The sequence below is a fragment of the Leopardus geoffroyi genome, chromosome B1, assembly GCF_018350155.1.
Source record: "Leopardus geoffroyi isolate Oge1 chromosome B1, O.geoffroyi_Oge1_pat1.0, whole genome shotgun sequence".
Taxonomy (NCBI): domain Eukaryota; kingdom Metazoa; phylum Chordata; class Mammalia; order Carnivora; family Felidae; genus Leopardus; species Leopardus geoffroyi.
This window is the reverse complement of record NC_059327.1, coordinates 162031343-162047032: the sequence shown is the minus strand read 5'-3', so window position 1 is coordinate 162047032 and position 15690 is coordinate 162031343.

The window sequence follows — 15690 nt, the reverse complement described above, 5'->3', positions numbered from 1 at the left end:
TCGAGAAGAAAGCAGGCAAAAACCTCTTTGACCTCAGCCACAGCAACTTCTTACTTGACACGTCTCCAGAGTCAAGGGAAACAAAAGCAAAACTGAACTATTAGGACTTCATCAAGATAAAAAGCTTCTGCACAGCAAAGGAAACAATCAGCAAAACTAAAAGGCAATCGACAGAATGGCAGACGATATTTGCAAATGACATATCAGATAAAGGGTTAGTATCCAAAACCTATAAAGAACTTCTCAAACTCAACACCCAAAAAATAAATAATCCAGTGAAGAAATGGGCAAAAGACATGAATAGACACTTCTCCAAAGAAGACATCCAGATGGCCAACCGATACATGAAAAAATGCTCAACATCATTCATCGTCAGGGAAAATCAAATCAAAACCACAATGAGAACCACCTCCCACCTGTCAGAATGGCTCACATTACAACCCAGGCAACAACAGATGTTGGCGAGGATGCAGAGAAAGAGGGACCTTTATGCACTGCTGGTGGGAATGCAAACTGGTACAGCCACTCTGGAAAACAGTATGGAGGTTCCTCAAAAAATTAAAAATAGAACTACCCTACAACCCAGCAATTGTACTACTAGGTATTTATCCAAAGGATACAGGAATACTGTTTCAAAGGGGCACATGCACCCCAATGTTTATAGCAGCACTATCAATAATAGCCAAAGTATGGAAAGAGCCCAAATGTCCATCGACAGATGAATAGATAAAGGAGATGTGGTATACGTAGACAATGGAATATTACTTGGCCAATAAAATTGAATGAAATCTTGCCATTTGCAACAACGTGGATGGAACTAGAGTGTATTATGCTAAGTGAAATAAGTCAGTCAGAGAAGGACAAATATCATACGACTTCACTCCTATGTGGACTTTAAGATACAAAACAGATGAACAAAAGGGAAGGGAAGAAAAAATAATATAAAAACAGAGAGGGAGACAAACCATAAGAGACTTAAATACAGAGAACAAACTGAGGGTTGCTGGTGGGGTGTTGGGTGAGGGGAAGGGCTAAAGGGGTGAGGGGCATTAAGGAGGACACTTGTTGGGATGAGCACTGGGTGTGATACATGAGTGATGAATCACTAAATTCTACTCCTGAAATTATCATTACCCTATATACTAACTAATTTGGATTTAAATTTAAAAACATTGAATAAATCAAAATAAATAAAGTGGATAGCAAAAGCCTTCACTATTTGCCCCAGTATTTCTACCTCAAGGACATAAGTAAGTACCTGGGGAAAGACTCTAACTAGGGTGTTTATCCACACTGACAGAGGGGGAAAAAAAAATCAGGATCAACCTAGTTATTCATCGATAGGGGATTGGTTAAATAAGTTATGGTGTAGCCATGTGATGAAATACCGTGGAGCCACTGAAAATGTCAGAAGGTTATACTCACAGATATACAAGTATGGTCAGAAATACTAAGTGAAAAAAAAAAACCCAACAAGATGCAAAACAGCACATACAGTCTGACAATAAAAGCCCCCATTTATGGAGTGCTTCCTGTGTGCCAGGCATTGTGCCAGCTGCTTTTCCTGCATTATCCTAAATAATCCTTACAATACTTCAGTGAAGCTGGAGGTATGCTCTTCATCTCCAAGATGAGAAAACTGAGGCTTGAGTAAGTGAAATCGCTTGCTGCTATGGACTGAATGTTTGTGTCTCCTAAAATTCAGATGTTGGAACCTATTTGGGGGTGGGGCCTTTGGAGAGTGGCTAGATTATGAGGGCAGAGCCCCTACACAAAAGAGTAGTGCCCTTATAAGAGATCCCAGAGAGCTGCTGTGTCTCTTCTGCCACGTGAGGACAGAGCAGGAAGACATCTATGACCCAGGTAGGGGGCTCTCAGCAGACACTGAATCTGCTGGAGCGTTGATCTGGGACTGCCCAGCGTCTAGAACCATGAGAAAGAAATGCCTGTTGTTGAAGCCACCCAGTCTGTGGTTTTCTGTGGTAACAGCCTGAATTGACTGAGATGCTTGTTCAAGGTCACATGCAAAGCTGGGATTCAAGCTCTGATTCTCACAGTCTGTTTTTTGGCTTAAAATACACACATGCTCAAAAGAGACAGAGGGACATCTGAAAGATACATAACGCGGTGTTCGTGGTAGTTAATTCAGGATGGTGGGATCACAGATGATTTTAATTTTCTTCTTCTTTTTTTTTTTTTTGCCTATTTGTATATTCTAATTTATCTTTAGTGAGCAAGTATTCTTTCTTTCCCTTCCTCCCTCCCTCCCTCCTTTTTCTCTCTTTCTTTTTCTTTCTTCCTTCCTTTCTTCTTTCTTTCTTTCTTTCTTTCTTTCTTTCTTTCTTTCTTTCTTTCTTCTTTCTTTTCTTTCTTTCTTCTTTCTTTTCTTTCTTTCTTTCTTTCTTCTTTCTTTTCTTTCTTTCTTCTTTCTTTTCTTTCTTTCTTTCTTTCTTTCTTTCTTTCTTTCTTTCTTTCTTTCTCTCTTCTTTCATTCCACAAATATTTATGGAAAGCTCTCTGCATTCCAGGTACTGGTTTAGCCCTGGAAATAGAGAGGGAACAAAATAAACAAAAACCCTTGCTCTCATGGAGCTTCCCTTCTAATGGAGGGAGGCAGGCAATTAACCAAATAAATACACAGTGAATTTGAAGGTGAGAAGTGCAGTGGGAAAAATAAAATCGGAAAGGGCCATGGGGAGTGCAGGACAGCAGATCGTGATTGTGACCTTGAACAGAGTGGACCAGTGTTGGCTTGGCTGAGGATGTCATACTTGAGCTGAAAGCTGAGGGCCGCCCCGGGGGGTTGGCCACTCAGAGAAGCGGAGAGAGCTGGAGGAGGTCAGGGTGCAGCCGTGACCGCTGGCCGGCAGTGGGCAGCGAGCGGGAGGCTCCCCACCCCTCCCCGTCCTCACACATCTGCCCTGCCCACCATTCCCAGGTGGGAGCTGTAGCAAGGACAGAGCTTTGAGAGAGCGAGGAGTTGAAAACACCTGCACGATAGATGAGCCTGAACCTCTTAAGGCCTCCGTGGAAACCTTTAAGATTCTGGTGAGCAGACGCGTAGAGCTGCTCCTGCGGCGCCCAAGATAAGCCTGTCAAGTGAGTTCCCCCCATCTTTAGCTGCCCCCAACCTGGACTGGCTGCCTCTTGCGTGGGCCTCTCCTTGCCCTCCGCGCCCCGGGCCAGTTTCAGGTTTCACCCAGAAAGCACCTGAGTTTATGAAGCAACACAAGGGTTCTAGGCAGCGGGAGGGAGAGCAGGGCCTCCAGACAGGAATCTACCTGGAGGTGTCGAGGACTAAACCCAGAGGCTAGGGTGCCTGGGGTGCAGAGAGGAAGGTGGGAGGAGAGGAGGTCAGAGATGTAGCAGGGGCCACAAGAATTTCCCTTGTTGGGGAGACTTGGATTTTTGTGAGCAAGACGGAGAGTAGAGTGAGTGTTTTCAGCGGAGAGGCGACATGATCTGACTTATTTTAACAGGATAACTCTGGCTGCTGTGTGGGGAATAGCTATGGGGGAGGAGGCCAGAATAGAATCAGATAGAACAGTTAAGAGGCTGCTGAAATCATCTGGGCAAGAGAGATAGTGGTGTGGTCTAGGGCAAGGCTTCTCCGGCACAACACTGATATTTTAGGGATGTTAAATCTTTTTTTTTTTTTTAAGTTTTTATTTTAATTCCACTTAGGTAACATACAGTGCTGTTAGTTTCAGGTGTACGATATAGTGATTCAACAATCCATACATAGGGGTGGTAATTCTTTGTTGTGGGGGGCTGTCCTGTGCATTGTAGGATGATTGACAGGATCCCTGGTCTCTACCCACTAGATGCCTTTAGTGCCCTCTCCGTTGTGACAATCCAAAGTGCCTGTGGATATCGCCAAAGGTTCACTGGGAGGTGAAATGGACAAAAGTGGTTGCAACTCACCGAAGAACCAGGTTGAGAGCAGTGGAGATGTGAGAAGCGGTTGGATGCAGGATTTGTGGACTTTACGTGTGGCCAATGAGAGAGAGAAGAGTCAAGGCTGACGCCAAGGTTTTTGACCTGAACAACTGGAAGAGGGGATCTGCCACTGACCGACATGGGAAAGTCTACTGGTGAAACAAGTTGAAGGGCAGGGCTGCCTGGAACTCACAGGAGAGGTCTGGACTCTAGTATATGTAGTATTGATTGCTTATGTGATCTTGGAAGAGGCAGGAAGGAGTTGAGATCACCGAGGTATTAAATGGTGTTACAGTGACCATACAGAAAGGAAGTATTGCCAAGAGGTCTAAAGACCTTGAGATGGAAGTCATGCATTCTCAGGAACTAATGCATTCTCAGGTTTGAGGCTTAAGGTCAAGAGTATCTTACCTCAGTGAGGGTAGATGGTTACTCAACACTTTGGATTTTTCTGTTAGGAGAGGACACCAGGATATCTCTAGACCTTTAGAACCGAAGCAGTGGGCTAGAGCTAAGCCTCTGATCTCCACAGCCTTGAGTCAATATTGAATTATTTACTATCGTTCATTGCTTCAATTATTCGGTGTTTGATTTCACCCCACCAGAGAGGAAGGCGTGGTTCAGGGAAGAGCCTGTCACCCGAATAACTTGCATATTTGATTTACCAAACTGAGAAGAAAAAAAAAATTCTCTGGTTGCAAAAATTCCGTTGTGCTTTACCTACAGTTCTTTGGCTATAGCTGGAGCTGCAAAGTATTTTGCTACAGCACAGCTATATATAGAAATTTCTCATCTGTCTGAACATATAAACAACTGCAGGAAGTTTGGAATATGTTGCTAAGACTGTTCTCTTGGTGTCTTTGTCACAGATTTTCTTGCCATTCTGTAGGGGATGCGTTGCTTTCTTTCAGTTTGGTGCGTTGTCTTCCCTACTCCTCTCTCCTTAAACTTTTGGCAGAAGCTCTTACTTCACTGTTGAAGAAATTGCCTAAAAGAAAATGGCGCCCTGTTTTCCAACTGAATGAGCAGATCCCTCAATGTCTGGGAAGACAGCAAAATCTCTCTAATTCAGAATGGAGGTGGCAGGGGAGAAGGGTCAGGAGGGAGGGAGAGGAAAAGCCCTGACTTTAAATTGATGAAAATGCTGAGCTGAAGAATTTTGTTTTTACTTTATTTCTTTAAAGTAAATACAATGACAAGGAGTAAGTTAGTAAAAATTCTTTAAGCAGAAGTCCTACTGGAACACACTTTAATAAGTATAAGAAATATATAACGTGTGAACATTATTGCTAAAGTGCTTCTTTAAAAATAGCCTGAAAAGAGACTTTCCTGAAGAGTTTCCATATTATTAACTAAATTGGTACAGTTGAAAAATTGCAGTTTCATAAAGTCTGCCTTGGTGGGTAACAGTGAGGATGATGTTCCCTTGGCGTTATAGGGCTTGCCCACTTGTCTGATGAATGCGATCCCGGTGGCAGGTTGATGATGTCTAAGCAGAAGTTAGGGTTAAGAATAATAGAAATAATTAATCATAAAGGGTTGTGGTTTTTTGGTGTTTTTGGGGGGTTGCATTTTTCTCAAATTTATGCTATAGGTGCATGAACTCATAAGATGTTACCTTCGTAAATTCAGATAAACTAAGCATCTCTCTGTTATTGTTTTTTGCAACTGATCTTAAAGAAATACAAGTAGAATTGCCTGCAGCATATTCAAGGTCTACCAACTGGAGTCTTCACTTTCTTCACATCCTTAGCAAAGTCACCATGGAACATTTCCCTATTTCCCCAACACTAAATGTTTATGGACATTTAGGAGGCTTCTAGAATCTGTCCAATAGAACTTTCTGCAGTGGGAAATGTTCTATATTTGCTTTGTCCAATCTGGTGGCACTAGCCATATGTGGCTTTTGAGCAGTTGAAATATGAGTAATGCTGATGAACTGAATTTAAAATTTAAATTAATTTTAATTTTAATTTTTTTTAATGTTTGTTTATTTTTGAGAGAGAGAGCACAAGCTGGGGAGGGGCAGAGAGAGAGGGAGACAGAATCGGAAGCAGGCTCCAGGCTCTGAGCTGTCAGCACAGAGCCCGACGCGGGGCTCGAACCCACGAACCACGAGATCATGACCTGAGCTGAAGTCAGCGCTCAACCGACTGAGCCACCCAGGTGCCCCTTAAATTAATTTTAATTTTAACAGCCACATGTGGATAGTGACTACCACCTTGAACAGTTTAGCTCTAGACATATTGCACAGCTTCAGATATAGAATTCTGTATAACCTAAGACCCTCCCTTACTTCTCTCCTCTCCCTCTCCGTCCTCCTTCTCTCCTTCCTTCTATGAAACATGCTCTGAATACCTACTGCATGCGGGCTCTGTGGTTGGTACCAAAGAGTAAAGATTAAAGACATGCCTCTGCCCTCCAGGAATTACAAAGGTTGAAATGACAGTGACAGGTTGTGAGAAGAGCAGTTGTGTGGTCAGGGCCCAATGAGCATGGACGTATGGATCTCTTCCTCAAATATATCCATGTGGCAGGTACTCATTTTTGCTAAACCTCATTTTTTAAATGTTGAATATTCATCAAAATATTTATCAAAAGTAGCCCAGTGGGATTTATCAAGAAAGCTAAATGAAATATGCATGACTTTGGTATCCTGGGGATGTGGATTGAGGAAAGACATAAACAGAAAAATGGGAATAAGAGAACTGGGGGTTAGTTGGGGAGGGAAAGAGAAAGGGAGGTTCTGGCAAAAGGCGTAATGTGGTAGTTTCCAAAGAGCGAGGATAGCGAAGGCCAGGGAAGAGCTGGTGTGAGAGGGCCTTAGAGCGTGAAGATGGGGGGATTTGGAGGGAGGTAGGAGTGCCTGGGTCACTGTTAGTCTCAGCTTAGGATTTGTGCTTAGAAAAATAGCTAGGAAGGATTTTGGCTTTTTTGTATATATAGTTTTTTTGTATATATAGTTGCCAAGAGAAGGTTCTGGTTAGACCCTGCACAGCTGGGAAATAAAATAGAGGAAATAAAATAGTTGGCCACAAAGCTGAAGGAAGCCTGGATCGTGTTCAATATTATCCCTGAAACAGACTTTTAGCTCTAATTATGATTAACTGTCTAACTTCTACCTCTCTGTTTGAACGTCTCCACTTTTCACTCACTCTGTGCGTTCCCACACCACTCTTCTTTCAGATTCTCAGAGCTCTAAATTCCTTTTCACTTATGAGCTTCCACACATTATACATGTTATATATCCAATAGGTTCTAACTGAGCACTATATATATATATATATATATATATATATATATATATATATGCCCTACCTCAGGATTCCAGTGCTGTCCTTGTTCCTTACATGCCAGTGACGGAGTGTGGTGCTTCCAGTGGGTCATCTCTGAAGGAAACTAGTCAACTGTTCTGCCTTGGGGCACACGTTTATGGAATGAGGGAATAAAAAGGAAAGAACTGGATTCCTGTGACTAAGTAAAAGCAGGCATTGCACAGTACTTGAGCAATGACAATGAAAGACGCGGGAAGTCTAGACAACCGATGTCATGCTGCAGTTTTCTAGTCATCATTCATGCATTCTATCCTTGCATTCATCTATTCCGTCAACTGATAAATGTTTAAGAACTTAAGATGCAAGCAATAGGGACATAATAGGGAAAAAGACTTATGATACACTGGAGGAGATAAATGTTAAGCAAATAATTGTAAAAACACAAAATAATTTAAATTTTTGATGTAAGCTCTGAAGGGAAGTTACAGGGCACAATTATAGAGAATTTCACCTAAACTAGGAATCGTGGGAGGATTCTCTGAAGAGGTGACATGGTAGCTGAATAGTTGGAGAAGAATATTTTTTAAGTAGAGGAAACAGCGTATAGCACTCTTCCTTCCTGGCCCCCCTTGCAACAGGCGTTATGTAGCCATTTATTTAATTGTATTTACTAGTCCTTCTCTCTCTCTGACCATCTGCCCTAAGAGATCAGGAGTTGTCTTGGTCTTGATTCCTGTACCACAGTCAATATTCAGCCCAATTCCTGCCACATATCGGGTACTCAACAAAAATCTGCTGGAGCCAGAACATGTAGAACACGCAGAAGCTCAGAGGTGAAAAGGAATTTGGAGCTCTGAGACTCTGAAAGGAGCCTGGGGTGGGAAAGCATAGAGTGAGGGATGGAGAATTTCAAATAGAGATGTAGAAGTTATCCTGGGCCTTGTGGGCTACATGGAGGAATTTGGGCTCTGTCCTAAAAGCAATGGGAAACTATTGGAAGATATTAAATAAAGAAGTGATGGAAGTTGTGGTGAGCAGAGCATAATGTATAATCTTGTTCAGTCACCGTGTTGTACACCTGAAACTAAAGTAACATTGTTTGTCAAATACAGTCAGATAGGTAAAAACAGAAGAAGTGATGAAATCAGATTTTCAGTTTAAAAATATTATTCTGGCTGCTGTACAAAAAGCATATTGGAGGGGTACCTGGGCGGTTCAGTCAGTTAAGCGTCCGACTCCTGATCTCAGCTCAGGTCTTGATCTCAGGTTCATGACTTCAAGCCCTGTATTGGGCTCTGTGCTGGGTGTGATCTACTTAAAATAATAATAATAAAAAGTATATTGGAGAGGAGCGAGAATGGACACAGGAAGGCCAATTAGGATGCTTATGTAGTGTTCTAGGTGAAATATGTTGGTGACTTAGGGAGATGGGGAGAAGTGGATGGATAAAAGAGGTCAACTAAAAGACAAATAACCCAGTTGAAAAATGGTCAAAATATCTGAGGAGATATTTCTTCAAAGAAAGGAGGCAAATGGTTAATAAACACATGAAAAGATGCCCCATGTCATTAGCCATCAGGGATATGCAAATCAAAACTACAATGAGATACCACTTCACAATTGCTAGGATGGCTCGAATAAAAAAGAGATAATAACAAGTGTTCATGATTATATGGAGAAATTGGAAACCTCATGCAGTGCTGATGAGAATGTGAAATGGTGCAGCCACTTTCGAAGCTGGCATTTCCTCAAAAGGTTAAGCATAGAGTCACAATATCACTCAGAAATTCCAGCCCTAAGTGGAGACTCAAGAGAAATGATAACGCATGTTCACACAAAAAGTTGTACACAAATGTTTATAACTACACTATCCGTAATAGTCAAAAGTGGTAACAACTCAAATGTCTATCAGTTGATGAATGGATAAAGAAAATATAAGGAGTAATCCTCATGGTAAAATAAGAATTTTATACTGTTTTGCTTCCAAAGAACTCTGATTTTAACAAATACCTACGAGAGAGAGGCTTTGTGGAAGTCCAGAAGCCCAACAGAGAAGTTCTAGCATACCTGATGCAAAGATCGTTCAACATTCACAAATCATTACATGTGATACAACACATTAATCCAAAGAAAGACAAAAATCATACGGTCATCTCAATAGATGGAGAAAAAAGTTTTTGAAAAATTCACTTCATGTTAAAAACTTGAATGGTGACTACGGTTAACACTATATTGTATATCTGAAAGTTGCAAAGAGGGCAGATCATAAAAGTTCTCATCCTAAGAAAAGCAAATTATAATTATGTGTTGTGATGGATGTTAACTAGACTCATTGTGGTGATCATTTCACAATATATACATATATAAAAATCATTATTTTGTATACTTGAAATGAATATAATGTTATATGTCAGTTATATCTCAATAAAACTCTTAAAATATGGGGTATAAAATGTATATAATAAAGGTCACATGTGATAAACTCATAGCTAACGTCATACACAATGGCAAAAGGTTGAAAGCCTTTCCTTTAAGATCCAGAACAAGACAAGTGTGCCCGCTCTCACCTCCTACTCAGTGGAGTACTGGAAATTCCAACCAAAGCAATTAGGCAAGAAAAAGCAATAAAAGCCATCCAAATCAGAAAGGAAGAAGTAAAATTGTCTCTGTTTGCAGATGATATTATCTTATATAGAGAAAACCCTAAATATTACACACACACACACACACACACACACACACACACACATGAACCTATTGGAACTATTCAACAAATTCAATAAAGTTGCAGGATATAAAACATACAAAAGTCAGTTGCATTTTTATCACTAACAACAAAATATTGGAAAAGGAAATAAAACAATTCCATTTACAGCAGCTTCAAGAACAATTCAATACTTAGAAATAAATTTAACCAAGGAAGTAAAAGATATATACACTGAAAACTATTAGACTTTGATAAAAATGAATAAGACACAAATAAATGGAAAGATAACCTCATGTTCATGGATCAAAGAAATAATACCATTCAAATGTCCATAGTACCCAAAGCAATCTATACATTCAATCCAATTCTTATCAAAATTCCAATGGCATTTTTCACAGAAATAGAAAAAGCAATCATAACATTCACGTGGAGTCACAGAAGGTCCCAAAGAACCAAAGCAATCCTGAGAAAGAAAAACAAAGCTGGAGATAATACACTTTCTGATTTCAAACTACGTTACAAAGCTGTAGTAATCAAAACAGTATGGCACTGGCATGAAAATAGACACATAGACCCATTCAGCAAAATTTAGAACCCAGAAATCAACCCATGTGTATATAATCAACAAATATTTGACAAGGAAGCCAAGAATCTTCAATAGGGAAAGGTAGTTTCTTCAATTCATGGTGTTGGGAAAACTGGGTATCTACGTACAAAAGAAAAAGAAATTAGACCCCTATGTTATATCACTCACCAAAAGTAACTCAAAAATGGATTAAAGACTTAAATGCAAGAACTAAAAACCATAAAACTTCTAGAAAAAAAATAGGGGATAAATCTCCTTGATATTGGTCTTGGCAATGATTTTTTGGTTATGAAACCAAAAACACAAGCAACAAAAGCAAAACTCAGCAAGTGGCACTCCATCAAGCTAAAAGGCTTCTGCATGGCAAAAGAAACAATCAACAAAATGAAAGACAACCTGTGGAATGAGAGAAAATATTTGCAAACCATCTATCTGATGAAGGGTTGATATCCAAAATATATAAAGAACTCCTACAACTTAATAGCAAAAAACAAATAATCCAATGTCAATATGGGAAAAGGACCTGATAGACCTTTTTTTCTAAAGAAGATGTATAAACGGGCAACAGGCACATGAAAAGATGTTCAACATCACTAATTATCAGGGAAATACAAATCAAGACTACAATGAAGTATCACCTAACACCTGTTGAAATAGCTATAATAAAAAAGATAAGAGATGATGAGTGTTGGCCAGACCATGGAGAAGAGGGAACCCTGATGCATTAGGTTGGGAATGTGAATAGGTGCAGCCACAATGAAAAATAGTATGGAGTGTCCTCAAAAAAATTAAAAATAGAACTATCATATCATCCAGCAACCCCACTTCTGGATATATATCCAAAGGAAATGAAGTCACTATCTGGAAGAGACACCTGCATCGCTGTGTTCATTGGAACATTATTCACAATAACCGAGACATGGAAACAACCTACGTGTTCATTGATGGATGAATGGATAAAGAAAATGTGGTCTATGTGGGTGTATGGAATACTATTCAGCCATAGAAAGAAGCAAATTCTGCCGTTTTCCATAATATGGATGAGCCTTGAGGGCGTTATGCCAGGTGAAATAAGTCAGGCAAAGAAACGCAAGAACTGTATGATTTCACTTATATGTAGAATCTGAGAAAGAAAATGGCAACAGGAGAGAGGGGCACAGGAAGCAGAGATGGGAAACTATGGAAGAGAAAATGCAAGTAGTAAATCTGAATGCTCTGCAAGTTTGTCTCTCAGAGCCCCGGTAAAGTTGTTCCCCACTTGCAGCCTCTAATTTGGGCATGGAAGTTCGAGGTTGTGAGGAAACCCCTTTAATAGCTACAGCTTAGTTATGTAAGCCACTGTCCATGGAGGGGAGAAATTCTGAACTTTCCTGGAAGCCCTTCAACTTGAAAGACCCTCTTATCTGCCATGTCATTAGGGGGCCAGCATGGTAGCCATTAGATTAATTTAATAGACTTTTATATAGCATTTATCAACATTCACATAGCAGAGATACCATACAGAAATGCCAGCAGGGGATATACGAAGCATGTAACTAGTGAGAATGAAATCTGTGGGAAGCATCATGGACTCAAAGGCTCCTGATATGTGTTAAATAATAATGGCTTCCCCCAGGGTTCCAATGATATGCAAATGAAAGGATCTTTAAAGTTTAACTGTCCCCCTGGAGAAGCTGGCTGGTTTGGTCCCCAGAGTGAACAATCATAAAGGGGACAAAGTAGTTTTAGGCAGACTCACGGATTAAAGAGAAATGCCTAAGGAAATGCCTTTCCGTGAATGGCACATGTGATAAACTTGTTCTGGTTCATTCCTTTTCTGTCCTGAGGCTTGGGGATGCGCTGTGATGTTTACATGACGTGGGAGGGGCTAGGGAAAAGTTAGGGGCTCCCACAGTGGAGCAGCAGGAATTAAAAGTCCTGGGACTTAAGTTTAAGGGGTCCAAGCCCATGTTCGTTGTAGCATTATTCACAATAGCCAAGACATGGAAACAACCTAAGTGCCCGAGGACGGGTGAATAGACAAGGAAAAGGTGGAATCTGTATGGCAGAGATGTGTGCAGGCACCAGTGGTGGGTGAAAGGAGAAGAAAGGCCAGGAGGAGCCAACAAAGGTGAGTGAGGCTAACTTAGGATGAGATGGCCCACAGCGGGAGTTAGGTGTGAAACATGTGAAGCCTTGTGAATGGAGGTCAATTGGATGGGACCCTTCAGAGCTTTAGGACCTGCTTGGAGAGAAGTTGAGACCAAAAGCTAGTTTAGCAAAACAGAAAAGGTCTATTCCCTCGGCAGCCACAGAACCATTCGTTCTTAAAGATGTCTCAGGGAACTTGAGGTCCATGGAGGTGACATGTCCCAGAACTATCGGTGGCAGGAATCCAGGTCTGGGTCACAGCTCTGCTTGCTCTTATCCTGGGGTAGAGCAAGGGACAGCGCTTATCCAGATGAGTAACTGTTGAACTCAAGGGCGAGTCAACAGCAGGCCCGCCTGACTATAGACTCGGGCCTTACGTTCCAACAGCTCTGCTGGTGATAAGGGTGGTGTATCTGAATGTGGAGTAGGAAGGTGGGCGTTATTTCTCGGGCACCCTAACATGCTAATATCTGTATTGACAAGGATGACCATTTGAAGAGCCAAATAGCACGTGGAAAGTGGGGCTTCTGAAGTCGTCTTGCTTTTGGATAAGCCATAGGCTCAGTAAGAGTGGGGCCCGTGGGGTATCTCTCTGGATGGGATGTTGCTCCAATGGAAATTACTCACAGGGAGCGGCTGGTTTTGTTGTGGCACGGGTCTCAGTGAACACACGCTTTGTCAGTCCCAGTATGCCTGCCGAGCGCTGCCACCTGAAACTTCACAGGTCCTGCTTGGCATGGTCACTGCTTTGCAGGCAAGGCTGTGTCAGAGATTAGATCGTTGGAGGCATGAGCGGGCAGGACAATATTTGCTGCCTTTATTGTGTTTCTCAGCTGCGTCTGCCGGCAGAGACTTCAACCTGGAAAAAAAAAGAAAAGAAATGAAAAAATCTGTTCCATGCATGCTGCTCATGAGATTATAGTTTAAATTGTTAGTGTTAGACCTAGGAGACAGTGTGACATAAGACACCCCCAAATCTGCTCCCTGCCTGCAGGGCCCCAAGAGGGAATTGGAGAAATTACGCACAGTTACCTGGCTTGTCTGTTGATTCCTAATACATGGTTTCATATTGACTCTGGATTCACTGATTATATAAGCTCTGACCATGGCTATAGATGGCTTCATCCACATAAGATGATAAACAGAGACTCCCCCCCACCCCCAAGAAGAACCCTTATAAAGGGAATGTGTCATGCTCTTGAGACAAGGCAGAGAAGCAATTACATAACATTCTTACTTACTCTTTGTCCAAGAGAACTATTACAAGGGCCCGTATACTTTCTGGGCCATATACTGCCTGGAACTTTCTGTCTCTAAAAATTAGATTGCTCTGGACATCAAGGAAAAACTAGAGTAGCATGAAAAAGATGCTTCATTCTCACCAGGACAGGAATCCAGGAAGAATGAACATGAGGACAGTAGGCTGATCAAGCTGGAGGAAGAGAAAATTTTCCTTAAGAGAAAGGTTGACATATTTTCAGAGGAAGATAGAGAAGCCTGAGGTAGAGAAACGGAAAGAGGAGGTGCATGCAGGTAATGACTGAAGCGAGTTAGGGAAGGGGAGATGTTTTAGTTGTCATAAGATCTGAAAATAATGGATTGCACATCAGCGAAATCTAACAGATGAAGAGAGGCCAGAGAAGTGACCAGAATGGCTTCTCCAGGAGGAGCTAAGATCCAGAAAAGCTGGGAGAAGCAGCCCTTAGAGACACTGATAGAGTCCACAATAAGAGCAATTAGGGAGCCCCCCCTTGGAGACTGAGTTAACTGTCAAAGTCATTCCGTAATATGGGGATAGATTTGACAAGGACTGAGTAGAAAAAATCAGCATAAAAACCCATCATATTGGGGTACATTAATGATTAAGGTAAGGAAGCTTATAGGTTTTGCCCATTATCTGGGGATTCCTGACCAGTAAATTTATAGAATTATGACGTTAAAGGAAGACCGAGTGGGGCGCCTGGGTGGCTCAGTTGGTTAAGCATCCGACTTCGGCTCAGGTCATGATCCTGTGGTTTGTGAGTTCGAGCCCTGTGTGGGGCTCTGTGTTGACAGCTTGGAGCCTGGAACCTGCTTCAGATTCTCTGTCTCCATCTTTCTCTCTGCCCCTCCCCTGCTCTCTCTCTCTCTCTCTCTCTCTCTCAAGGATAAATAAATATTTAAAAAATTAAAAAAAAAAAAAAAAAAAAAAAGGAAGACCAAGCAAAGATGCCACCTACCGCAGGCCTGGGTTAGATGTTAGTTTGATGGGAGAATATCTCCTAGAGGATTACCCTACTCAGAGAGTGACATTGAACAAGACTTTGAACAATGCTTAGGTTTGTTAGTCTTACAATTCATTGACTTTATGTCTCCTACTATGGAAGAACAAGTGTGAGGAATATGTTGGCAAAAATAACAGTTGCCATGGGAGAGAGAAGGAAGGGAAGAAGGGCATTTGATTCCAGCAAATGTGTTAGGTCTTTGCAGGAGAGAGGAAAGGAGATCGGCTCTAGAAGGAGATTCAACTGTTAGAAACTCACTTCTATGAGGGGCACCTGGGTGACTCAGTCCATTAAGCATCCAACTTTTGGTTTTGGCTCAGGTCATGATGTCGGGGTTCTTGAGATTGAGCCCCATGTCGGGCTCTGCGCTGACAGCATGGAGATTCTGTGTCTCCCTCTGTCTCTGCCCCTCCCCCACTCGAGCTGGCGCTCTCTCTTTCAAAATAAATAAATATTTTTTAAAAAAAGCGCTTACTTCTCTGAGAGGCACACGGAATAGCAGAAGAAATGGAACACTGGTGTATGTCTCCCTGCTGAAAGTAAAGACAGACCAGAGAGCACCAGTCTTTGCAGCCTGGAACCATCCAAACCTGAGGAAAACTGCATTTTGAGAAGCACATCGCAGAGGTTTGAGTCCTCACTGGCTGCCCCGGGACATAGGCTCTGGACTCAGCAACGCCATGTTCACTTCAGGGACCTGTCAAAGAGTGGTTCTTCACCAGATGTGAAGGCAAGGGAGGGGGTAGTTCCCCAAGAGGCAAGTTCTACGCACGGACCTCCTGATTGCCT